Genomic DNA, 27963 nt, shown 5'->3' on the forward strand with positions numbered 1-27963 from the left:
CCTGTCATCTTGTAACCACAGTGAAAAAAACTGCCTGCATTAACCCTGCTACTTTATTTGTAGATGACTGTTCCATACATCAGGGAGCATCTCTTGCAGCACTCCATTAAAAAATGGAGAAAGTTGGCTGCCCACCTAGAAAACTGCGCAGAAAGCCTGAAGCACACACAGAACTAAATTAGCAATATCATCCATATGTTTTCTCCTCTGTGTGCTTGGTGCCATGAAAATAAGCTCATTAAAAATAGCTTCCATCACATAGTGTATCTTTTTCTTCTCCTGACTCAGATCGTCATTTTAATGTCTGATTTAATTATATAAAACCAAGCCCCTCATATCAGAGAGGGCCTCTCCTCAAATAAATATCACACAGGAAAGCTGGTATGTAATAAGATTGCAAACGGTTTGGTCAGAATGTTCTGTGTTGTGTTCAGAGACAACAGAATTTCAGGAATCTTTTGGCTCGTTATCATGTAGCGATGAGGAAAGGCTCAATATGGACATCAAAGCCATCCAGGAAAAGGCTGAAAAGACAAGGAACGTGAAAATAATCCCTGTACTGGCAGCACACCCTTTCAATTGGCGGTGGGGGCGGGCGGAAAGCCATGGGACCGAATTCTACTGTGATCAGCAAACGTCACTGTGTGACTTTTTCTTCCTGCTTCTACTTCAAAAGAAAAAGGACACAGGAAGTTTTAGGGCAAGAAAGCCAGAGGAAATGATGTGCCTCTTAGCAGGACAAGCAAACAAGCAAGACAAATGGAGCGCTCTTCTCCTAGGACCTATGAAATCAAGACATACAAATCCACTACGGAGACAGAAATTTTCCTTTTGGCCCCAAAGACATTGTGGTCATCATCATCATATCAGCAACCCAACACCCCCTGAGTGCTTATATATATCAGGCATTGTTTAGAGGGTCTTACGTGGATAGGCTCCTCTAAGCCTCATTTTCAGTAGACGACTACTGTCCCCCATTGCCCAAGTCGTAAGATGTAGAGTGGCGCCAGTACGTAAATCCAGGCAATCTGTTTTCAAGTTTTAAAGCCTCAAGAGCAAAATAGGTGTCTGGAAACATCTATAATAGCTCCCCTTAGAGCCTGTTGCCTTTTAAAGTCTGCACACAAAAATGACAATTTACAACAGTGTTGTTGGATGGGACCAGTGTTTACTGAGAAGATATAACTACAGTTTTAAAATGTCACCTGGCTATGGTCTTGAGTCAGGGATCAGGAGAACTAGGCTTCCACAACCAGCCTATGGCCCCAAACTTTTGTGTCCAGAGCAGCATTTTAAAAGAGGAATAAGTCTAAAGTTAGTAAAATGGAAGTAAATGGAAGCAAAAATACAATCATCTCTTGATTGTGATTTATGGCTGGGAAATACAGGTCATTCAAACAGCTACTTTAGCTGATAAGTTTGACTTTCTGCCCATGAAAACCTTCAGTTTTTATTACTGCTATAACAAATAACCACAAATTTGGTAGCATAAAACAACACAAATTAAGTATCTCATAGTTTAGTAAGTCAGCATTCCAGTGTAGGTCTTACCAGACTACAAACCAGGTATCTGCAGGCTGTATTTCTCTTCTGGACATTTTAAGGGAAAATCTGTTCCTTGCTCATTTGGGTTACTTGCAGAATTTAGTTCTCTGTGATGGAAGGAGGACTGAAGTCTTGCCTTCTTGCTTCCTGTAAACTGAGGCCCATTCCCAACTTCTAGAGGCCACCACATTCCTCGGATCATGGCCCCCTCCCTGACCTTCAGAGCCAGCGAGGACAAGTTGAGTCCTTCAAATCTCACCTCCTTCCCCTTCCATTTCATATTTCTGACTCATCCAGGAAAGTTTCTTCCCTTTTTAGGACTCACGTGATTCACTGTGTCTGTGTGATTAACCAAAGATAATCTCCTGACCTCAAGGTCCATACCTTTGATTACACCTGCAAAGCTCCCTTGCCAAGTAAAGTAAAACATTCATAGTCTTACCCGCTTCCACATGCTCACATCCCCAGGTCCTGAGATAAAGCAAGTAACACCTTTGGAGGACATTATTCTGCAATTTCCTTTAGGAATAGAAAGCACAGAAGGTTTTGTTTGTTCCTCTTTTTCTCTTTAACAGCTGTATTGCGGTATAATTTATGTACATTGAACTGTACATCTTTAAAGTGTACAATTTTATGAGTTTTGACATTGGCATACAGTATACAGCCATAAATCTATCACTGTAATCAATATTAATATACCCATTATCCCTAAAAGTTTCCTTGTGCCCCTTTGTAACCCATCCCTCCCTCCTCATCTCATCCCAGGCAACCACTGATCTGCTTTCTGTTGTTATAGATGTGTGTATATTTTCTAGAATTTTATAAAAATGGAATTACACAGTATGTACTTGGGGGCAGGCAGTGGTCTGCCTTTTTTCATTCAGTGTGATGATTTTAAGATTTGTCTATATTTTGGCATGAATCAATAATACTGCATGACCTAGCCATTCTGCTCCTATATACTACTTTTATTATTTCTGCCTGGTACAGTGTGTTAAGAAGAGAAAAAAGTGACTGAGAAAAATCAGAGCTTTTCTAATCTCCCGTCCAGCTCAGACACATGAAATCTTTGATGCTGCTGCTGCTGCTGCTGCTAAGTCTCTTCAGTCATGTCCGACTCTGTGCGACCCCATAGACGGCAGCCCACCAGGCTTCCCCGTCCCTGGGATTCTCCAGGCAAGAACACTGGAGTGGGCTGCCATTTCCTCCTCCAATGCATGAAAAGTGAAAAGTGAAAGTGAAGTTGCTCAGTCATGTCCGACTCTTCATGACCCCATGGACTGCAGCTCACCAGGCTCCTCCGCCCATGGGATTCTCCAGGCAAGAGTACTGGAGTGGGTTGCCATTGCCTTCTCCGAAATCTCTGATACTCAGACACTATTCTACTCTATCCGTTAGTTTCTGCTATGTAAGAAACCACTCCCAAAACGAATTGATTTAAAACAGTATCACTTCTCTGTGAATCAGTGATTTAAGTTAGCATTTGCTGGTCATTCTGCTAGGCTTGGCTAGGCTCACTCTGGTGCTAACGTTAGTGGGTAGATTGGCTAAGGGCTGATTCAGTGTCTCACTCAGCATCTGATGGCTGGTGCCAGTTGTCAGTTGATGTTGGCTCCCAGTTGGGTGATGAAGATGACAGGCCACAGGTCTCCAGCGAATCACTCCAGGTTTATATTTACCTGGTTGCAGCCACAGGGTACTTACGAGCAGCAAGAGAGGCAAGCCCCAGTGTTTAAGGACTTTTTGAGCTTCTATTTGCATCACGTTTGCTAGTCATAGCAAGTCACATAACTAAGCCCAGATGAAGGGGTGAAAAAACAGACTCCACCTCCTGATGGGATTAACGATAAAGAAATACTGCAAAGGGACATGCATTCAGGTAGGGGAAGATTGTGTAACCATGTTTCTGCAGTCCAGCACATCCACCTCTTTTCTTCCTTCATTGCCTCCACTTCCTCACTACCCATTCATGCCTCAAACCATACCTGAAGTTCAGTTTCCTTCCCCATCACTCAGCAGTCTATTCTCTCCTAAGTTACCAATGAACTTGTTTCTTGTTAAATCTGGGAAGCCCGTTTCACTCATCATTTCATTTGACATCTTGGCATCATTTGATACAATCTTCTCCGCTGGCTTTGATAACACTACTGTTTTCCTTACAGCCCTCTTTTTAGCTATTTCTTCACAGTCTCCTTTGTGGAAAAAGTGTGTAGCATGGTGTCTTGTGTAAAATAAGCATTTAAATGGTTTTTTGAATGAATTCTTGAATCCATGAATGAATGAACAAATAGAACAGGATTTTGTTCCCCTACCCACCAATTAAATGTTGGATTTTTGCCAAGCTTTGGTTACTACCTGTGCACAGATGACTTCCGGTTTTGTCTCCAGCCCAAATCTCTCTCCTCTACTTCAGGCATATACATATGGAATCTCTGGCTGAACTTTCTCCCCACTGACACTCATACTCAACCTGTTCAAATCTGATCCCATTAACCTCACTGCCAGACTTACTTTTCTTCCACAATCTGCCCAGTCACCCAAGCCAGAAATCTGAGTGTCATCCTTGGCTCCATCCTGTCAGTCACTAAGTCCTATTACATCTTCCTTTTGAAATCAGCCCGCTGGTTTCCAACGATGTTGTTTCTACTACTTTTGTTTAGATCCTCCCTAGTCCTCATCTATAAGTCTCCAACTACTACCCAATGCAGTGTCTGCAAAATCTCTGTGAAGACAAAAATCATTTGAAGACAGGAAGCATATGCTTTTATGCTTGTTAAAAATATAGATTACCAGACCTGCCCCAGATCTTCTGCGTAGTAATATCCCAGAAAGCAGCCTGGAAATAGGCATGTTTTAAAAGCACCCCAGGAAATATGGGAAAACATTTTTCTGCCTCTCATACACCAGAGTTGCCACCTACTTTACCATCCACTCTCCACAGCATTGCCAGAGTGACCTGTTTAAAACAGAAATCTCATCTTATCAGTACATCCCATGATTCTTCATGGTGTCTAGGATAAATATACACATTCTTTAATAAGAGACTCTTTGTATCTCTCTGGCCTTATCTTTCAACTCTTTTCGGTATGGAGCCTACACTCTATTCTTAACTCTTTCCTAAAAGCAGCATGCATGCCCTTTCAGGCCACTGCACCAGCTCTCCTACTACCTAGGGCACTTAACACCTTTATTCATCACACACTTACATAACACTTCGGTGAGACACAGGCTCTGTTCTGAGTGCTTTGGAATGTTAAGTCATACAGTCATCCTTACAACTCTGGGATGGATAAGTAGATGGTGGATACAGTTGTTATCCCCACTCATGGAGAAAAGTGAGGGACATTTGCCTGAAGTCATGTTAGTTTTTGGCAAAACTAAGACTTGAACCCAGACAGCTTGGCTGTAGAACCTGTGCATTTAGCACCCATGCTTTAGTGCCTTGCCTTCATCTGATTAAAATCATTTTTATTCAAAGCGCAGCTCATGCATTAATACTTCCTGGAAGGCTTCTTCAATCCCCTAGTCTGAATTAACATTCTGGGCTTATTTTTTGTCACTGCTCTCATAGCACTGTACAGCTATACAGTCTATTTTCTTGTTTTACAAATCAGACTGTAAGTTCTTTAACAGAGGGAAACACATTTTTTTGTATCCCCCAAACCTAGCAATGCTCAGCATGAAGTATGAACTATCTGTTGAGTTTTTTTAAAAAAGAAATAAATGAATGAGTGAAAAAATGCATACATTAACTTATAAAGAAGCAGCAGGGAACGACAGATGATCTGAACATTCTGCCCTGAATCGTCAAGTCATCTGTACACAGTTTTAGAAGGCTTTTCAATTTGAGGCAGACGAGATGGCCTACCTTGTATCAAAAATAAACTTTGGAGTCTTCTGACAAATTCTACAGATTTTCATGAGGCCTCAAATTAAATGCATGATTGAACATCTATTTGTTTAATCTACTCAGTAGATTTCTTTTTTTTCTCTGTATCAGGCAAGAACATTAAAACGATCTCTAGGCCTTTCACCTTACCTCAACTTTCCCCTTAATTTCCTCACTCCAAAATGTTGAACAAAACAGGACCCTTTTTGTGGTTGGAAAGTTTGGCTTTACATAGAACCTTTCAGCACACAACTGTCAGCACCTGATTATGGGTCATTTTTTAGCCTCTGACTTTCACTTCCTTCCTTAAATAGGTCTTTCAGATGAATCATCTTCAGCCACTCTGTGATCATGCAGGGAACACATGCAGTATACACATGAGCAGGATGCACTCAGCCCCCTCCTACCTGATATTCTCTGTGCTCTGATTTGGGGGTTTTCATTTTTCATTCAGTAAAAATTTGAGTGACAACGATGTGCTAGATTTTGTGTAAGCCCTCAGTTCATTAACACTTCCTGCAAGAAAAAGAGGAACAAAGAGCTGGGGAAAGCTCATATCTCCGTTTCTGGTTTGGAGACGAGTTTAATGGAAAAGGACTTGGATAAAATACTTTATAATACATGTGTAATTATTTTTCTATTCAGCCTCATGTCATTATTAAAACAATTGGGTGTGTATATAGTGTTTTATATATATATATATATGTGTATATATATATAAGTAATCTGTCAATCAGCACATTAGTAGAGCCTTCTACTACTGTAAATTTATCCCTCCGTCCATAACCCATGAATGCTTTATCAGGTTCATTCCTATAATACATATGCTGAAATCATAACTATTCAGTACTTATTGGATCAACTTTGGAAAATAATACATTTTGGTAAATAATCTCTTTAATTCAGTTAAGTTCAGTCGCTCAGTCATGTCCGGCTCCTTGCCACCCCATGGACTGCAGCACACCAGGCTTCCCTGTCCATCACAAATCCTGGAGCTTGCTCAAACTCATGTCCATCGAGTTGGTGATACCATCCAACCATCTCATCCTCTGTCATCCCCTTCTCCTGCCTTCAATCTTCCCCAGTATCAGGGTCTTTTCCAATGAGTCATTTCTTCACAAATAATCTTTTTAATGATGGTTTATTGATTGTTTCATAACATGCACTTAGTTCTATGAATATTAATATGGAAGAATCCACTCTTTTTTCCATTTGAAAAAATGGAAAAAGTTCAATGAAAGTACCAAGGCATCCAGTATTGGAAAATACCAGCATGAATTAAGGAAAGAGGAAGTTTACAATAGGCATTTTTGTCTTTTATCTTCCATATGAATGACATCCTACATATGTATGATCCTGACCTACATTTCTACAGTTGAAGGCTGTTTCCTGAGTGAATCACAGCTGCAATGAAATGTGCAGCTTCAGAGGTATGAAAGGATATCGACAACAGCAGTCTGACAAACCCATTCTATAGGCAAGGGATTAAAGGACTCGTGTAGGACCTCGGATGGGGTAGGTTTAGAGAAGATTTTGACCTTCCATAAGAATGCAAAAACTACTTGTTTAAGAGTCTTTTCAGGCCACTAAAGAAGATTCTGACTTTGTGCTGCTTCTTTCCCTTCTTCATCTTCTGAGAAGAGATGTGAAAAGAAAGTAATGCTTTGGGCATTGGTAATGGAGAATCATCAGAGAACGAACAGAGAGCAGTGTCTGTGAGGTGGTAGGAAGAGAGGAAGACATAACTGAGTCAATGATGATAAAGAGCCAGAGAGGGTGGGGAGAGAAAAATAAAAACAGCCCAAACTGGGGGCAGAGGAAATGGCTCAGAAAAGAAGCAAGGAGTGAGAATAGCTGTGGGGTGTGATGGCAGCTTGTGGGAAAGAGAAAAGGGGAAATTTGAGGAAATTTTTCTGAGAGATATTTGTACCCTTCGTAGGACTTGAGGAACACAAGTGCAGTGTTTGAGACGCTCTGAGATTACTTTTGGTAACTGAGTTTGTCAGGGTACAGTCCTGCCCCAGGACAGAACTGCATGGTTCATAGCTTTATAAACATCACACACCTTAAGGTGAAATATTATGAAAACCACCTTCACCATCATCTGGCCAGCATGATTTGCTGCCCCTAGATGAACTGATAAAACCCATTTAGACTGACACATTCTATACTCAGAGCACATCGCCTCTTCTCCTTTCCCCATCTTCACTTACTGTTATTTGTGTCCTCGTTGATATACAAATAATGTGCTAGACTTTAACATCCTTGATGCCAGGAACTCTGTCTTTTTTATCTTGGTATTTTTGAGTTATATCTGACAGAACACCCGGGACATGATCATACATTCAGTTAGTTAACTAATCAATCAATTCATTCTAGGATACACATAAAGGGTTGAAAAATAAAAGGAGTAAAAATTCAGGAAGAGAAAGCCAAGTAGCTTTGGTTTTGTTGGTGGTATTTTAAACATTACCATGTTTGTTGATCTTTGACATATTCTGATTCATCAATATATTGGAATCTAAGAGCTATCATGTACATTAGTCAGTGGTGATTTAATTACTACAACTTTGCTTACGGACCTTACCAAAACCTTCTCATCTCAGCAATACATCTGAAACTCAACGGTTATTGCTACCTTTTAACACTTCAAAAAATATCACTAATTTAAGAAACCATTTTGCTAGGAAGTAGTTATATAAGTAGTATTAATAACACATGTCTTTTCCACCATTCTTGTCTAAAAATGAGCTACAAAATTGGCCAGTTTTAATTCTCTCAATTTTGTGAAGGTACACGTGAGATCGTAGCTATTGCTCCCACACTAATTGTTTTGATTGTCTGCAAGTCTTTGTTGTCTCATTAGCTATTATCCACCTGCATAAAGTCCAAACATAATGAAATTCATCAAACCATCTCTGGATCCACAATTGCAGTGTGCCATGAGTATGAGTATTTAATAGCTAGGTGGAAGCACCCATTGAGAATCTAGATTGAAGGCATTGTATACTGTTAACTGTAGGGAGTTAAAAAGGAACAAAAATATTTGTCCTCTGACAACAAGGAACTTATATACAACATACACAAAATAAATTTCTGTGATGTGAAATGACAAGCTTTAAAAAATATATGTACACATACTTTCCTGTCATGCATTCACAAACTTACATTGTCGGTTATGTGGTTGCTCTCTCAGTATCCACACGTTGCTAGACAGATGTGTTTATGACCAGGTAAAGTGGAAGAGCCCAATCGGGAAAACAAGCTTGGAAGAGGAAGCCCTTGCTAGCTGTGTGCCCTGTGTAAGTCTTAGAGCTTCATATGTGATTAGGAGCGAACATCTACCTATTGAGTGAGGTCTAAAGAGAAAATGAGGTCACTCATGGAAGGGCCTAGTGTAGAGCACCCCACAACCACCCATTCTCTCTCCACATGGCATTTTATTTTGATTTCTGACTACTAACTCGGGGTAAAACCTGCACCTCCTTAGCAGTTCTGCTTTGTAGACACCAAGATTAAACAAACAAAAAACCAGAAGTGCCCTTCTGATGACTGTATACCAAGCAAATGTTTACTACGAAAGAAGCATGAGACTATTTACACAAAGAAATAGCATTAAATATATTACTGTGAAAGTTGTTTAGATATACATAAATGCTTGGCTATTTAAAATATATAAAGGGCAATTAATATAAAGGAGAGGAGATTTCCAGGAATATTGTAGAGCAAGAAACTGTCACTTGAAAGGGTGTTATAAGTAAGACCTGATCAAGGAAAATTTTATTGTGCTTGCTTTTTATGATACAATGCACATTTTAAAATTTGAAAAAATTTTTTAAAAACATAAACTCAGCCACAAAGTCAGTCAGTTCATGTTTTATCAGATATAAACACTGTTAACTTTTGGTGTTTCCTCCCCATGTTTTTCTTCATATGTAATCTATGTTTTTGCCTATTTTAAATTATACAATTTGTGTGGTTTTGCACCTTGGGTTTTCTTCCTCTTAGATTATGTAATAAGCATTTTCCATGCTACTAAACATTTTCTGAAATCGTGATTTTTAATGGTTGTCTGTTATCCATAAGATACATGCATAATAACTGAATTTCACCCCTTACCTATTCTTACTCCTTTATATTTATACTCATAGTTTTTCACTTTTAGAAGAACTTTAGCCAATGAGAATGATGTATTTTAGTGAAAAGTAACATTTTGACCAACATGACATAAACTTACAGACTGGATAATGAGGAGAAAGAGATGAAGGGAAACAGCTCAGAATACAGGGCCAGCATGGAATCGTGTTATCTCTATATGCTGTCAGACAATATAACAATGCAGTTGTACTTCTAAGTAAGTTAAAAACATCTTAAGGAAGTCAGAGAGTGTTTACTCATTTGAAGGAATGGACAGGAATTAAACAGTGAAAAAGGTTATATTCTTTCCAAAATAGTGATGTATGTGAGACCTGAACCAACTTTTGCTGTCACACTTGGTCTCTGGAAAGTGTCCTCTATAATAACAAGATGCCATACTTAATAAACATCAAATGGCAGGATGACATCTGAGTAATAAAGCAGATAAGGAGTCCATCTCATTCCCAGGTTGAGCTCAAGTGAGCTCCGGCATAACCATCAAAGAGCGCAAGGAAGGTGGGCAGAAAGGGCAAGGACAGTAGGGAAGATTTCTTCCCTTCAGAACCACACAATTCTGTCTCATCAGGTCTTTCCTGAATGATCCCCTTTTCCACTGCCTCCCCCCATCACAAGTTCTACACACACTGTCAGTTCATGGACTCAACTAAGTCATAGCAGTGTTAAGGACACATAGAAGAAATTCAGTATTCAGGATGATCAGCCTGTGTTCCTCTTTTGTCCAACACTGAAGAGTCTGTTCCGAGGTTCCATAGACCCTCCTTCTTCGTTCACTGACACTTGAGCAACAGCGGATTGTGAAATGAAGGATTATAAACCAGGGCCAGGAAAACTATAGCAGAAAAGGAACCAAGGAAGAAGCTGGAACCAGATTATAAGAACACACTGAACAGACATTCTGGAGACAGAGATATATAAAAACCAAAAGATAGAAGTAACTGTGGAGTCAAAGTCAGACAAAGAACCTGAAACCCGAGAGATCAGGTCAGGATAAGACACTACTGAAGAAACGAGACCTGCCTCAAATGGAAGGATACTGCTTATTCCTCCTGATGACTCAAGATCCACAGATTGGCATCTTGGACATAGATCCAAGAGATTAAGATGAATGCATTAGGTGGGAGGGGAGTTTGGGTGGGGGTGGGGGTGGGGGGGTGTGGGCGTGGGGAATGGATGCATGTATATGTATGGCTGAGTCTGAAACTCACACCTGAAACTACCACAACATTGTTAATTGGCTATACCCCAATACAAAATAAAAAGTTTTTTAAAAAGATGAAGGCACTGGATTTGGTAAAACAGCACGTCTCATTCAACTCCCTGAGAAACCAGCAACTTTTCTGATCTTGGAGTTGGTTCTTTCTCTCCTATCTACTCTACCTCCCATTCTCTAGTTTCACAGCAAGTCAGATGCCCTTTTGGTTAATAAGTTTGACTTACGTTATATTCTTCATAGAATCCTTGGATTTCTGGTTGAAACTACCATATCCAAGGCCACCTCCTCACTTATGCAAGAGATATCTCACTCCTTTCCATCTTATATGTCCTCAGCTCATTTTAAACAAGAACATTCTTTCCCAGGTTTGAAAGTGGCAAGATATGTTTGAGCAGCTCAAAATCCTTTCTGTTTCCTTTGGAGTTGAGGAAGAAGGGGATTCAGAAAACAATATGGAGAAAACAGTACCCTCAGGGACGCCCAGAAGTACTGAAAGCTCCTGTAACAGAGTAGAACCCTAAGGGGCCTTCCCAGGACAGGGCACACTCCCCACTCCCCATTTGCTCTACCTGCCTCTTGTCTGTAGAAAAACCTTAAAGAGTAAATTTAATCAAAGAAGTGAAAAAATGCAGAAACAAAGGAAAATAGTCAAGCAACGAAAATCATAATCATTTAGCATTAAACAAAGTCAGGGACCTTTTGGTTCCTCGTCAAGGGCTATAGATAATATTCTAAGCCATATCCTTTGAGCTGTTTTACAAATACTGAAATTCCCACTAAGTAGAGGGGACTTCCCAGGTGGTGCTAGTGGTAAAGAACCTGCCTGTCAATACAGAAGACGTAAGAGACGTGGGTTCCATCCCTGGGTCAGGAAGATCCCCTGGAGGACAGCATGGCAACCCACTGCAGTATTCTTGCCTGGGAAATCCCATGGATAGAGGAGCCTGGCAGGCTACAATCTATAGTGTTACAAAGAGTTGGGCAGAACTGGAGCAGCTTAGCACGCATGCACCACCAGATGGAAGTTAACCACATGATGACCAGATTATAGCCATGGCAAGTGCTCCATCTTACACAATGTCAAGAACTGTCCTCAAAGAAATGCAAACAAACCAGCCCCAGAACTAAAGATGAACTGAACTTAAAACAGTCAAGATAATGCTGATTAGACCACCACATAACCAAGATGATTGTTGGAGCTGACTGTGCTATTCTTCATGTTGCACTCTCCCTCCACTTATACACCCCTGACCCTGAAATTCCTCTTTACTAATTTTTTTTTTTTTTTTTTTTTTTGGTCACACCAGGCAGCATGTGGGATATTAGTTCCCCAACCAGGGATCAAACCCCCACCATCTTGCCTTGAAAGCACGAAGTCTTAACCACTTGACTACCAGGGAAATCCTTGAAATTCCCCTTAAAAAGCAGTTGGGAGTTGACCTTGTACAGGAGTCCACCTTTCCCCAGGTTGCTGGCCCCCAGAACAAAGCAGACTTTCCTTTCCTCCTCACACTTGTCTCTAGAGGATGGGCTTACAAGCAGCAAAAAGTTGAACCTGAATTCAGCTAACACTCCTTCCAAAAGATGGCCCCCACAGCACGACTGCACCATCCCACATGTGCCCTGGGCTCACATCCAATGCATCAGCTTTTCCTCAGCCTGTCCTCTCTAGGTAACCCTTTCTCAGGAACTCAGAACCTGATCTGCTCATTCTTTCTCTAACCTTTTCTTTATGCCAGAAAGCCCTTTTGATCACTTTCTATTCTCCAGGCATAATTGAAACCTTCCTTCTCATACAATTTCTTTTTATTTAAAAATTTCTCGTGCTCTCTTCAGCAGAACATATACTAAAAATTTCTCATTTTGTGGATTCACATATTCACATGTGAAAAGCAGCCTCAAGGGGATTCTGGCACATATGTAGAGCCCTGAAAGAGAAGTATTTACATTTTAAAATGAATAATAATATAGCTTATATTATTGTTTCCTTAGTAGGCACCAGAGATTCTGCTAAGTGGTTTATATTATAAATTATATATAACTGATTTATCTAATATTTTCAACATACTGTGAGTCCTTTCAGTGTACCTCTTATTTCCATTTTACAGAAGAAAAAATAGAGGATCACAGACAGCACGTGATGGGAGTCGGGACTCAAGACCAAATCCATATGACCACACCATTCGTTCTCTGGTCAGTATTCTGCATGGTTTCTTGCTTTGAATAATTCTGGCCTTGCTGTCTTTGGCATTTACTTGGCAAGAAGTGTGGCACTTTCCACCATCCTGCAACAAAGACATAGTTACTGCACAGTCTTGGTCACAGAATCATTTAACTGCTCTGAAACGGTTGTGTATAAGGCTTGTTAGACTCATAAATTTCCATACTGATCACCTTTTGAGGTGGGAGTAGAAAGGAAAAACTACACAATCACGCTGGGACTGCCATCGTGGAAAATAAAATGCAAGGCTCGCCTCCAGCGGAACCTCCCTGTGAAGGGTCACTCTACTGCTCTCGGCCGCCTCCCTTCCCACCCATTCTTATCAGCCCTTCACTCAGCACCCTCTGTAGTCACACTTACTTCATCAGTGTCCTACTTTGTAAATGGTCTGAGGCCCATTTTATATTCATGGATTGTGTGTCTCCCGTGCCATAAAGTAAGGTCTCTGGGGATAAAGCTTCTATTTTTCATCTAGTAGAGGAGTTAACTGAATGGATACTGGCTTGAAGAAGTAAAGATTGGTGCCTGGCACAAGTAAGCATCCATGTATTATAACTCCCATACTAATAGTAATAATTCTTGTGTTTGGTGCTCTGGTTCATAGAAATATGTATACCTATTTAAGGTCTTGAAATATCCTGACAACTCTCGTACCTTGAGCACATGACGAGACAGGAAGCCAGAGAAGGTTAGTTCACTTTATAGCGGTGATTATCGAGTAGAGACACATATCTGGAGACAGATTTGGTTATCACAATTTGAGGGGTCAGGAATGTTACTGGTATGTACTGGACAGATGCCAGGAAGGCTACCTAAACACCTTACACACCCAAACACAGGAGAGTTCCCCCGACAACCACAGCAAAGAAGTACCCATTTCAAAATGTTAGTCGCACTAAAGTTGAGAAATCCTGGTTCAGGAAAAAAGTTATTCTGAGGTCAGATTATCAGCATTGCCTGCGTTATTTGTGGTTGGTTTTTTTTTGCCAATTTATTATCTGAGGCAAAGTATAGATTTTATTTTTAAGATTGAGAATACCATCATTTACATACCGGTCATATTAGCTAAATACACTGTAACACAGTTTGCTTCACCTTACATTCAAAATTACCATCTCAACTTTTAAAATTATTATTTAAATAATCTTAATTATTTAAATTATTATTTTAACTATTTTACAGTATTATTAATTATTACTATTATTTTCCATTTTTGTATGCAATATAAATCCATTTCCATAAAATCTCTAGATTGGATGGGAGAAGGCAATGGCACCCCACTCCAGTACTCTTGCCTGGAAAATCCCATGGACGGAGGAGCCTGGTGGGCTGCAGTTCATGGGGTCGCTAAGAGTCGGGACTCGACTGAGCGACTTCACTTTCACTTTTCACCTTCATGCATTGGAGAAGGAAATGGCAACCCACTCCAGTACTCTTGCCTGGAGAATCCCAGGGACGGTGGAGCCCAGTGGGCTGCCGTCTATGGGGTCACACAGAGTCGGACACAACTGAAGCGACTTAGCAGCAGCAGCTAGATTAGAAGAGATGTTAGGGATTACCTGGCCCAACCTTTTCATTTTACACATGAAGAAAGTGAGACCTAAAGTGGTCCAGGGACTTTGTAATGACAAGAGTAGACTGGATCCTACATCTCCTGACTGGTATTCCAGTGCTTCTTTACAGCATCACACAATGCAACCATTATGTAAATAAGAAGGACTCAATTCATCTTTGGCAGAGTCTTTCTAAGGACAAACTTCAGCCTTTCTATATCTAGCGACTGTGCTAACCAGTTTCACTAAATCATAAGGTAGAAAATAATTGCTACAGTAATATATGATGAAACACTTGTCCTCTGAGGCAGACAAGATCAAACACTAAAATTCCGTTTTGGAAACGGGAATTCTAAAGCCACCTGGCATTTTTTACTCTTAAGTTCTTTTAGATAATACATTTCAGAATATTATCATTGTTGCTTCAAATAATTATGTTAAGACTTTGTCTTGGTAAACAGATTATTATAATAGACATTTAGATGAGGAAATCTTAAACTCTCTCAAGAATAATCTTAATAAGTATTTTTGTTCTATGCAGTAACTTTGGTGTTCCCTTCATTGACAAAAGAATTACTGGAATGGAGAGTTTAATTAACTTATTTGTAATCATGCAGTACACTAGTGGTAAAGAAAGGATTCCAGTACTCAGTTTTTTTTTGTTTTGTTTGAATTTGGTTTTGTTTGCTTTTATTTTGCAAAGCAAATGCTTTTAAACTATGCATTAGTTTTAATGCCAAGTTTGTTGTTCAGCCTACATCCACCCTAGGAGGGCATGCTTCTGAGCTCTCAGATAACGTGAAAGAAATGAGTAAAAAAAGCTGATATTACCATTTCTTAATATTTTCTATTGGGCTAAGTTGATTTAAACATTTATGATATGAAGATTACAGATCAGTTTGCACCTTTAGCCTCCACTACTCAAATTTGAGTTTGTGTCATTTGTCCCAAAGAAGACTCAGTGGAAATGCATGGAAAGATTAGCTTGAATCAAGCACTTCAACTCAAAGAACGATTTAAAACAAAGCCCCACTAATCATGGAAAATGTCACTAGTTCCTATTTTGATTAAAAATGAGGAACAGAAAGGAGGGTGAACAGACTGGAACTTCTTGCAATGACTTGTTTAGGATTTATAACAGAAGGAGGAAGTTACTCTCCAGAAGTTGTGTTTGAAGTAGAAAGAAATGTGTTACTGGCATATGAATACCAGTCAGGCTGACAGCACTATTAGAGGTAGGCATGATGTGCAGAATAAATAGCCACTAAATGTAGTGACAACTTTGAGTGACAGATGAAGAATAAAAATGAACAATTTTTCTGATAATGTGTCAGGAAACAAATGCCTCTTTCTTTCAGAAGAAAAAGATATATATGGTTGTAAATTCTAGCAGCCTCCCATCTGGTGAACTCTTTCTTCCTTAACAAAACTATCATTTTGGCCCCAAACAGAGCAATTTCTTGGTGGAAATTGTTACTTCTTAGTTCATTGAAGGTTTACAACAGTTCATTCTGACTGTTTCTGTTCAGCTTTAACCATGTGTTTTACACTAACATTGTCTGTCTGCTGCATAATAAAAGATCTAAGAATAGTTTAGGCATTTTGTGCTCTGCAGGGCAAATGCCATCATAAGTTCAGATGTACTCAGTTCAGTTCAGTTCAGTTCAGTCGCTCAGTCGTGTCCGACTCTTTGTGACCCCATGAACTGCAGCACGCCAGGCCTCCCTGTCCATCACCAACTCCCGAAGTTTACCCAAACTCATGTCCATCGAGTCAGTGATGCCATCCAGCCATCTCATCCTCTGTCGTCCCCTTCTTCTCCTGCCCCCAATCCCTCCCAGCATCAGAGTCTTTTCCAATGAGTCAACTCTTCGCATGAGGTGGCCAAAGTACTGGAGTTTCAGCTTTAGCATCATTCCTTCCAAAGAAATCCCAGGGCTGATCTCCTTTAGAATGGACTGGTTGGATCTCCTTGCAGTCCAAGGGACTCTCAAGAGTCTTCTCCAACACCTACTCAGAGCAAATTCACATGTGCTTTTTTGCACCAAAAATATGTAATGTTTTAGGAGTCACCTCTTTATAAAATAATAAGAAAATAAAATTTTGTATTAATTTTCCTTTGTCAAAAACAACTCAAGGAGATAATATGGAAAAAAATTTTAGAAATTATATACTACATTTCTGTATCAATCATTACATCTTGTCTTTGCCAACAAAATGAATTTGAATATTATTTAAACCTCCCTCAAGAAATTTCTGGCATGGATCAAAAAGCAGAAAAGAAAATAATGGGCCTCGACCTCAGGCTACTGTGTGCACAGTTTCCCTGAATGATGGAAATCCCATGGTGACAGCCTTTCATCACAGCAATAGGTGTTTCCAAAGATACGGTTCTATAAAAGTCCCTCTGAACTTAAGAAAGAAAATATTAATTAGATAGTATGGTGTACTGTGTCACTTTTAATTCTTCTATGCCATCTAAGAAAGCTTGAATCTAATAGCAGACCAATATTTGGTTTCAACTAAGGAGAATAGTATCTGCTTGTATATCACAAGGATCTGTGAATCCAAAATAATGAAAGAAAGCTAAAGCACATTACGGAGTTATCTGTTTATTATAGGAATTCGTTAGCTATGCACAAAACAGTTTTGCCCTTTTTAATTTCCTTACATAATTTATTATGTTGAGGGTATTCTCACTTCTGCCCAGAAATTTCAAGATAGAAGTTGAAACGTTACTTTCATATGTTGTTAAAGTCCGTTATTTCTGCATGGAGGTCTCATATTATGCATCATGACAATTGTTTCCACTTCGTGAAATGATCAGAAATTCACTTTTCCCAAATTTCAGTTTTGATCTTTGCATAATTTCAAAACTTCTCTTTGGAAAAAAATATAGCAGTTGGTTTTCCTTTTACATTTAGTATTCAAGTTAAGAGTGTACAATTTGTAAGGCAGATTTGTAAGGCCCTGACCAAGAACTCACCTCCCTGTCATCAGGATTTCCCTCAATGTCTCATCTTCTCAGCTACCGTGATTTCTCTTTGACGTCTCAGTGATTTCCCAGCTCCCACTCATTACTGTATGCTTAGCATTTGGAAGGACAAATTAATTGACATCACTCCATAGTTTTTTTTTAAATAGACTGATGATTGTTTTGCAATTTTGTTTGATTTCTGTCATACATCAACATGAATTAACCGTAGCAATATGCTTTTAAGGTTCTTCCACATTTTTGTGTCTTGATAGCTTGTTTGTTTTTCAGTTCAGTTCAGTTCTGTTCAGTCACTCAGTTGTGTCCGACTCTTTGCGACCCCACGATTCACAGCACACCAGGCCTCCCTGTCCATCACCAACTCCCAGAGTTCACTCAGACTCACGTCCATCGAGTAAGTGATGCCATCCAGCCATCTCATCCTCTGTCGTCCCCTTCTCCTCCTGCCCCCAATCCCGCCCAGCATCAGAGTCTTTTCCAATGAGTCAACTCTTCACATGAGGTGGCCAAAGTACTGGGGTTTCAGCTTTAGCATAGTTTCTTCCAAAGAAATCCCAGGGCTGATCTCCTTCAGAATGGACTAGTTGGATCTCCTTGCAGTCCAAGGGACTCTCAAGAGTCTTCTCCAACACCACAGTTCAAAAACATCAATTCTTCAGCGCTCAGCTTTCTTCACAGTCCAACTCTCACATCCATACATGACCACTGGAAAAACCATAGCCTTGACTGGATGGACCTTTGTTGGCAAAGTAATGCCTCTGCTTTTCAATATGCTATCTAGGTTTAGTACCTACTAATATTCCATGCTGTGGATGGTGCCACATTTTATTTATCTATTCACCCTTTGAATCATTTTTAATTTAACTCTCAGCACAAATCCTATGAGTTCTGGCTATTCCCTTTGACATACGAAGAAACTAAAATATAGAAGGTTCAAAAAAATAAATAAATAAATAAAATATAGAAGGTTCAGGGAACCTGCAGATAGAAGTTGCAGAGCCTGGATTCAAACCCAGGTCTGCTCATTTTTCAAAGAAAAGGAACGAACCACTCCCTCTCTTCCCCAATGCAGAATCTGAGAAGAACAAGAGGCAGTGGTTCAGCATTGAGTCGAATCTTTGCTAAACTCAGAGTCTCTAAGTATCTCTTCGTATGACTGAGGAAGTGAGGCCTTAAGGGAAATGAGGCAGCAAAAGGTCCCTTCTTCTATTCTCAGAAAACACAAAGGGAGAAGAGGATAAGAAATGAATTAAAGAAACCAGACTTTACAAAATGTTGAGGATTACTGATTTTGTGGATGGAGAAACAATCTGAAGTTTTTTTTAATATATTTAATTAACACTTATTCCCCAATGGCTCAGGGGGCAAAGTATCTCCTTGCAATGCTGGAGATGTGGGTTCAATTCCTGATCCAGAAGATCCCCTGGAGAAGGGAATGGCTACCTACTCCAGTATTCTTGCCTGGGAAACCCCATGGACAAAGGAGCCTCCATAGTCTTATGGAGTCACAAAGAGTCAGACACAGCTTAGCGACTAAGCACATATAATGTAGCACAAAATGTATCTCAGACACTGTTCTAGGTAGTTCATAAATATCAGCTCATTCAATCCTTATACTAACCTATGAAATGGGTACTATTACTATCCTCATTTCAAAGATGAAGAAAACGAAATATAAAAACATTTACCTCTGGGCCCAGAAACCTGCTGTTAGTCAAGACAAGATTAAGATTTAAATGTAGACAGTTTGGCCTTAGACTGAGCTCTTCAGCACCATAACATGCTGCCCCTGATAGTTAGGAAAATATTTTGTTCCTTCTTATGGGCTTAGACCACTGTTTCTCAACCTGGAGTTCAAGATTCCCTGGATCCTTCAGATGTTTTTTAAAAGGCTCTGGGGTTCTCTTCAAGATTTTCATTTTATGTTTAGTTCTCAGCTTGCTCTGCAGCATGTGTTACCAAGTCACATCAGTCGTGTCCATCTCTTTGCGACCCCATGGACTATAGCCCACCAGGCTCCTCTGTCCATGGGATTCTCCAGGCAAGAATACTGGAGTAGGATGCCATGCCCTCTTCCAGGGGATCTCCCTGACCCAGGGATCCAACCCACAACTCTTAATTCCCCTGCATTAGCATGTGGGTTCTTTACCTCTAGCACCACCTGGGAAGCCCCATGCATGCTTAGTCACTCAATTGTGTCTGGCTCTTTGCAACCCCATAGACTGCCGCAGCCAGGCTCCTCTGTGGATGGGGATTCTCCAGGCAGGAATACTGGAGTGGGTTGCCATGCCCTTCTCCAGGGGATCTTCCCAACCCAGGGATGGAACCCAGGTCTCCTGCATTGCAGGCTGATTCTTTACCATCTGAGCCACCAGGGAAACACTGGGAAGCCCCAGTTCTCAACTTTAGTGAAGCTTAGGTTACAACTGACATAGTTTTCCCATTCTTTGGAAAAGCTGTTTGTTAAGAGGGGCTTCATGTTAGCAGGGGCCTCAAATTCAGGGCCTACCAACCAGAAATGAGAGAGCACAAGGAACTGTGGTGGGCAATAGGGTCTGACCCACTGCCCACCCATCAGGTTGTCTTCAGATATGGCTCCTGTCACCGAAACATCTCAGGACTCCCAACTGCATTTGCTCTCTGAAGCCCATTGTCTTTTGTATGTACCTCTCTTATTATCCTTCACTCATGATGACTACTATTATCATTCTCTTTATACTGGCCAACCAACTTCTATGTTGAAACTGCCTTGAGAGTTCTGTACAGACTGCTTGTTGCCCTCAGCAGCCACTCTCCCCTTCTTTTACTATAGAATCTTCCACTTTAGCTCGGTGCATTACCCAGCAGCTAAAACACACCACCTCTCAATCTACCATAGATATATGAGTGTCCCATACAACTAAGCTCTCACCAAATGAGAGGTAAGCAGAAATGCTGACTGAGACTTCCAGAAAATGTCCTTAAAAATGAGGAGACAACGGAGCATGTTGATAACGCATGTGTGAGCACAGGAGATATATGCTAAATCTCTGTACCTTCTACTCAATTGTTCTGTGGACCTAAACGTGCTCTTACAAAAAAAGGAAAAAAGTCTAATTTTTTTTTTTTCTAATGAGGGCTGTGCCTGTCTCTGCCTCCTTTCTCTTTCCTGCTGCTGTAGGCAGAGATAAGAAGGCTAAATTCCTAAGCCCGTCATGGACCATGGGATGGCCTTGGTAATATAAGCCACCTGTACCAGAAAAGGAAGGGGAAAGAAACAAAGTCCTTCACCAGCTCCAACTGTGTCACTCCAGACTGCTTTATTAGTGGGAGGGAAATACGCTTCTCTTTCATTTAATCTGAGGTCATTTTGCATTTCCCTGTAATATGCAGCTGAACTTGATCTTCAGTGGTATAGAAGTACAGAGATGATGTTTTAGTCACCCTTTATTGAAAATATGTTTCACAGTCTCAATACAGCAGGTTCAATTGAAAAATATATTTATTGAATTGAACTTCAAAAACCACTGGAAGGGCTCAGAATTCTCCATTGAGGCATACACCAAAGTTCCCCTGGTCTTATTGTCTACATCTAATTAAATTCATTCCAAATAAAATTTATAATTGTTTCTTTTCAGTCTTTCTTGATCAGAGGTTTCATAATAGGAAAATATTTAAATAAAATGCTTTATGAATATTCCATATGCTTAAATATATTTTATTAGCTTTTGAATAAAAGGTGACCAAAGTATTGTTTTCTGCCTTTTATTGAAAACATAAAACTTTAGCTTTATTATTAGGGATTAAAACAGCTTTAAAAAGAAGAACTAAACTGAAAACAAGTTAGTATTACAATGTATTTTCTGTTAAGATAATATAATGTATATTGTATATCATATTAACAATGTTATATAAGGCTCAATAATTATCTTGAGTTTTAAACTAGTAAGTTACAAGGAAGCTTTTAGAAAATAACATATTTGTAAATTGGTGAGTAGGGGCTACATATAGACGTGTAAACTCCAAATATCAGTACTATAGTTTCTGGATTTTGGAAACTATAAAACCTTAGGATATTCTTTAATCATAACTTATTAGATTTCATCCTATTAAAATAATGACTATAGTTTTAGCACTCAGTTTTTCTTTTTTTATATTGAGGTATAGTAGATTTACAATAATATATAATTTTCAGGTGTACAACATAGTGATTCACAATTTTTAAAGCTTATAGTCCACTTATCATTATTATAAAATATTGACTATATGTTCTATGCTATACAATAACTCCTTGTAACTTATTTATTTTATACACAGTACTAATAGTTTCTACCTCTTAATCCCCTCCTCCTATCTTTCCCCTCCCACTTTTCTCTTCCTACCCATAACCACTAGTTTGTTCTCTAAATCTGTGAGTCTGTGAACTATATCATACAAGTAAAATAAAGAATATTATCAAGTCATTCCATATAATGTTTAAATATATGTAATGGAATATAGCTGCCCTATGAACAACACAGGAGTTTGGACACGAAGCAAAGCTGTGGAAAATCCACATACTGCCACCTCAGCCTCAAAAACAAAGTAATTGATAAATGACTTACCCAAGGACAAGAAGCTGAAACAGTGTGGATACAGTCAAGACTCAAACCCTAGTTCTTTTGATTCCACATATTATCATCTCTAATCAAACACAAACTTTTCCTCACACTTAGTTAATTTAAAGATGTCCATCAGCAGATGAATGGATAAGAAAGCTGTGGTACATATACACAATGGAGTATTATTCAGCCATTAAAAAGAATACATTTGAATCAGTTCTAATGAGGTGGATGAAACTGGAGCCTATTATACAGAGTGAAGTAAGCCAGAAAGAAAAACACCAATACAGTATACTAACGCATATATATGGAATTTAGAAAGATGGTAACAATAACCCTGTGTACGAGACAGCAAAAGAGACACTGATGTATAGAACAGTCTTATGGACTCTGTGGGAGAGGGAGAGGGTGGGAAGATTTGGGAGAATGGCATTGAAACATGTAAAATATCATGTATGAAATGAGTTGCCGCCAGGTTCGATGCACGATACTGGATGCTTGGGGCTGGTACACTGGGACGACCCAGAGGGATGGAATGGGGAGGGAGGAGGGAGGAGGGTTCAGGATGGGGAACACATGTAAACCTGTGGCGGATTCATTTTGATATTTGGCAAATCTAATACAGTTATGTAAAGTTTAAAAATAAAATAAAATTTAAAAAAAGATCTATAAAATAAAAATGAAATTGCCAACATTCGACTGATCATAGAGAAAGCAAGAGAATTCCAGAAAAACATCTACTTCTGCTTCATTGACTATACTAAAGCCTTTGACTGTGTGGATCACAACAAACTGTGGAGAATTCTTAAAAAGATGGGAGTACCAGACCACCCTACCTGTCTCCTAAGAAACCTGTATGTGGGTCAAGAAGCAACAGTTAGAACTGGCCATGGAAAAACTGAGTGGTTCAAAACTAGGAAAGGAGTACGTCAAAGCTGTCTATTGTCACCCTGCTTATTTAATTTATATGCAGAGTACATCATGCAGCTGCCAGGCTAGATGAAGCACAAGCTGGAATCAAAATTGGGGGGAGAAATACCAACAACCTCAGATATGCAGATGATACCAGTCTAATGGCAGAAAGTGAAGAGGAACTAAATAGCCTATTGAGAGGAGAGTGAAAAAGCTGGCTTAAACTCAACATTCAAAAAGTTAAGATCATCACATCAACATCAAAAATTTAAGATGGCATCCAATCCCATCACTTCATGGCAAATAGAAAGGGAAGAAATGGAAGCAGTGACAGACTGTATTTTCTTGAGCTCCAAAATCGCTGCAAACAGTGACTGCAGCATGAAATTAAAAGACACTTTCTCCTTGGAAGGAAAGCTATGACAAACCTAGACAGCGTATTAAAAACATCACTTTGCCGACAAAGTCAATATCATCAAAGCTATGGTTTTTCCAGTAATCATGTACAGACGTGAGAAATGGACCATAAAGGAGGCTGAGAGCCAAAGAATTGATGCTTTCAAATTGTGGTCCTGGAGAAGATTTTTAAGAGTCCTTCAGACTGTAAGGAGATCAAACCAGTCGATCCTAAAGGAAATCAACCCTGAATATTCGTTGGAAGGACTGATGTTGAAGTTGAAGCTCCAGTACTTTGCCCACCTGATGGGAAGAGCCAACTCATTGTAGAGACCCTGATTCTGGGAAGGATTGAAGGCAAAAGGAGAAGGGGGTGGCAGAGCATTCGATGGTTGGATGGCATCACCACCTCAATGGACATGAATTTGAGCAAACTCTGGGAGATGGTGAAGGACAGGGAAACTTGCCATTCATGGGGTCACAAAGAGTCGGACATGACTTAGCAACTGAACAACAACAACAAAATAAAAATTCAAGTACTGTATTTATTGAAAAAAATCTGTATATAAGTGGAATTACACAGCTCAAACTTTTGTTCAAGGGTCTACTCTACTTATGAAACTTCTATATTCAAATAGAAAATGCTCATTAGTTCATCAATATTTCTTTTGCACCTCTTACAAAATCATCTAAAAACATCCTGTTTAAACTTTAATCAGTATTATCTAGTTAAAATTTTAATCAATAATTATTATTAAAAAGAACAGTTGTTCTGTCGCTAAGTCGTTTCCAACTCTTTGTGACCCCATGAAAGATAAGAGTAGTCAATATTTATTGATCATTTATCATGTGCTAGGCATCATTTTGGAGAAGGCAATGGCACCCCACTCCAGTACTCTTGCCTGGAAAATCCCATGGATGGAGGAGCCTGGTGGGCTGCAGTCCATGGGGTCGCAAAGAGTCAGACACGACTGAACGACTTCACTTTCACTTTTTACTTTCATGCATTGGAGAAGGAAATGGCAACCCACTCCAGTGTTCTTGCCTGGAGAATCCCAGGGACAGGGGAGCCTGGTGGGCTGCCATCTATGGGGTCGCACAGAGTCAGGCACGACTGAAGCGACTTAGCAGCAGGCATTATTTTAAGAGTTTCACATATTCCACAAATAGAATCCTGAAACTCAGGAATGATAATGATATGCTCCAATCCTACCAATAAAGGTAGAATTGTGATTCAAATCCAAGTCAGTCTGACTCTGAATTCAAATCTCTCTACCAATGAACACACTTTGCTGCCTTCTATTAGTAACAAGGAGACTATAATTTCAATATTTTTGTCATTACATTTTTCTTCAAGTGGAGGTTAGCCAAATTAATGCCAAAAGATTTGCCAACCAATTTGTTAAATTCAAGAAAAACTGGAAGTCTTTCTAGTCTGTCTGAAGTGACTACTTTTTATATAAATGAGAAAATAAATTCTATCATTATGTAAAGACTGTATCATCACAGTTATTATTTATCTTTAAGCTGCATGGGAGCCAAGGCAACAAAGCAAATATGATAAGCTGCATAATTCTTATATCAAGACTTTGAGAAAAACATTTTTTCTAGTATCAAATTCTAAAACCCATATATTGTAGCAGATTTATGAGGAAACAGAATCAACAATGTTTTAAATATCATTTTCACAACAAAAAAGAAGTGATATTATGTGCCCAACTTTTGGATTGTGTGTCTATGGAAGTCAATAGGGCAATAGTAAAGGATAATTCAAAACTAGTAATATTTTTCAGAATTATCACAGTCAATATCTACAAATGTTCTATAGGAATCAAACTTTCATTTAACTAACACTGACACTATGTGTATAAGTTGTATAAACATCATATCAGTGCCATCAAGACATAAAATAATGTATTCCATGATGCCTACTGTCCACATTGGCTCAGCATTCTCTGACTTGTATGATACTATACAGAATTATACAACATTGTGCCCTGCATCTTCCCTTTAAGCTCAAAAACATTTTCACCTATTTATGAGAGAAAAAGTGAACGTGTTAGCTGCTCAGTCACTTCTGACTCTTTGAGACCCCATGGACTGTAGCCCACCAGGCTCTTCTGTCCATGGAATTCTCCAGGTGAGAATACCAGAGTGGGTAGCCATTCCCTTTTCCAGGGGCTCTTCCCAACCCAGGGATTGAATCCATGTCTCTTGCATTGCAGGCAGATTCTTTACTACCTGAGCCACACATCTAAGCAAAGCATTCTTTTGCTGCCCTACAACATATTCCCTTCATATAGCTGACACCCCTGAGCATACAGGTACAAAACCATCATGGCCACATGGCCACTGGTTCTTGCTGGCTCCCAGCTCCTCCCTAAGCAGTAGATAGGCAGAGACAGGCAGCTAGAAAGAAAGTGAGAGGGCAAAGTCACCTGAGTTGACCTTTTGTGTCAAAAGTGCTTCACCTCCCCCACATTCAGCAGAGAGCTCACAGAAAGCATCCTCACGTATGTCTGTGATAAAAGCTGCCTTTGCCTGAGCACTTGCTGTGTGAATGAGGTCACTTTAACAAGCACAGTAGAAGTGATATAATGAAGAGATGTGGGTCTTTTCCTCATTAAGACATCACGTAAAACGTAGAATGAGCTATGGTCCCTCCTGAGGAAACTTAGACATTTTAAATTCATAGTTATCATTACACATTCAAAGATAATCAGCAGCAGCAGCCTTACCTTGGATATATTGAGGCACGAAGGGAAAATGGAGCATAGGAAATTGCTTACCTAGTTCACAAAGGTACTGAGAAGCTTAATGCTTGAACTCAAAGCACTTGAACTGAAGACACAAAGCGTTATCTTCTTAGCATGCCATTCTGACAGACGTCCATATGGTCCCATCTTCCACTAATTGGACTTAGATGTTGCATGCATTTGATGATTGTGATAATGGGTGATCTGATTAACAGCCTCTCCATAGGGCATTTTGTCCACAAATAAAATTGTCTTTATCCTATAGGAGAAAATGTTTCTCAGCTTGAAATAATCTGATTTGCCACCACAGGTTACAAACGATGCCTTGGGCTTGTGGTGTGCAAAAATGTCTTCAAGTCAAGTGCCTGTCTTAAGAGGTTTCTTTAAAAAAGAGAATGGAAGCCTCCATTTGTACCACGTGACACGATCTTATCTGTTGTCTAGACTGTATTACCAATTCAGATCCTCTACTGTTGGGAGAATTGAGTTTAAAGGTAGATAAAGCAAAGCTATAGTTACACTACGTAAACTGATCTGGAAAAAAGAAAATTTAACGGTTTACCTACCATGAGATTGTGCACAGTACTTGTGTTCATTCACTTAGTTCTAGAAATCTTATATAATTCGTACTCAGCACGAGTGTGTGAATTTTGTAATTACTCATAATTAAATTGTGGCTTATTTGAGAAAGACAGAGAGTCAAAAGTTCATGAAGTTTGTTATCTACATCTCAGACTGTAAAGTAAATAGGTCAAGTTTTCAGAGTTGCATTTTTTTTCTTCTTTTTTCTTTTTTTTTTACTTTATTTTTTAATTGCAGGACAATTGCTTTACAATGTTGTGTTGGTTTCTGCCATACAACAATGCAAATCAGCCATGATTATACACACATCACCTCCCTCTTGAGCCTCCCTCCACAGAGAGGCATTATTTTAACCCGTCAATAAGAGAAAAAAATTGCAATACCTTGTGACTTTTCAATGTTCTTATTAAACTATTTAATAAAATCTGAAAATGTAAGTTTAAATTGTTCATTGCTTACAAACTAGTTTTCCTTTAAGAACTATATACCGTTCAAGTTTTTCATTCCTACCTTATATTATTGTGAAAGTATTTCTGTTTGAACAATGAGTATTTGGCAATAATCATCTTCCCTAGGGTCATAGCCATTCTGATAAAAGTTTAAGAGATGAATTAAGATCTCCTTCTCAATAAAGCAGGTATTGATGAAGCTATACATATGTATATGTATGTGGGAGTCAGGCCCTCAGAAAAGGCGATCCATTATCTCTGTGCTATAAGCCAAAGACATATACAGAAACTCACATAACTCTCCCTTCACCCATCCAAAAAGAGGCAAAAAAAAAAAAAAAAAAAAGGAAGAAGATTGATAACTATAGCCTGTTCTATCTCCCTCAGAAGGAAAAATACACAGTAGCTTAAAATGAGAAAAAGGTAAATTCCTATTACTTCCAACAACTACAAAAGAACTATGGAGTATATTATTTTTGAAAACTATCTGCATAAATCCAATAAGATTTTTCCAAGAAATGGGCAAATTTCGAAAACTCAATCTAACACAGTTAAAAAGATATAAGATCTTGATGTATATGTAACTATTTGAGGAAAGTTCTTAGATTTTTTTTCCAGTAACAGAGTTGTACCTTTGCTAAAAGCTTTTTGACTTCAATTAGCTGAGTATTTACTTGGAAAGGAATCCCAATACTGAATGGGAAAGGAAAGATT

General features: G+C 39.2%; 1 long non-coding RNA gene across 1 annotated transcript in view; it reads right to left on the reverse strand.

Moving 5' to 3' along the window:
• The window catches only part of LOC129641764 (uncharacterized), a 67233-nt gene extending 40951 nt beyond the window's left edge, over positions 1 to 26282 (reverse strand). The window contains exon 1 of the long non-coding RNA XR_008709419.1: positions 26252 to 26282. This is a non-coding gene — a long non-coding RNA (uncharacterized LOC129641764). The remainder of the gene's footprint in view (positions 1 to 26251) is intronic.
• Positions 26283 to 27963: the final 1681 nt, after the last annotated feature.

The sequence above is a fragment of the Bubalus kerabau genome, chromosome 1 (assembly GCF_029407905.1).
Source record: "Bubalus kerabau isolate K-KA32 ecotype Philippines breed swamp buffalo chromosome 1, PCC_UOA_SB_1v2, whole genome shotgun sequence".
Classification (NCBI taxonomy): domain Eukaryota; kingdom Metazoa; phylum Chordata; class Mammalia; order Artiodactyla; family Bovidae; genus Bubalus; species Bubalus kerabau.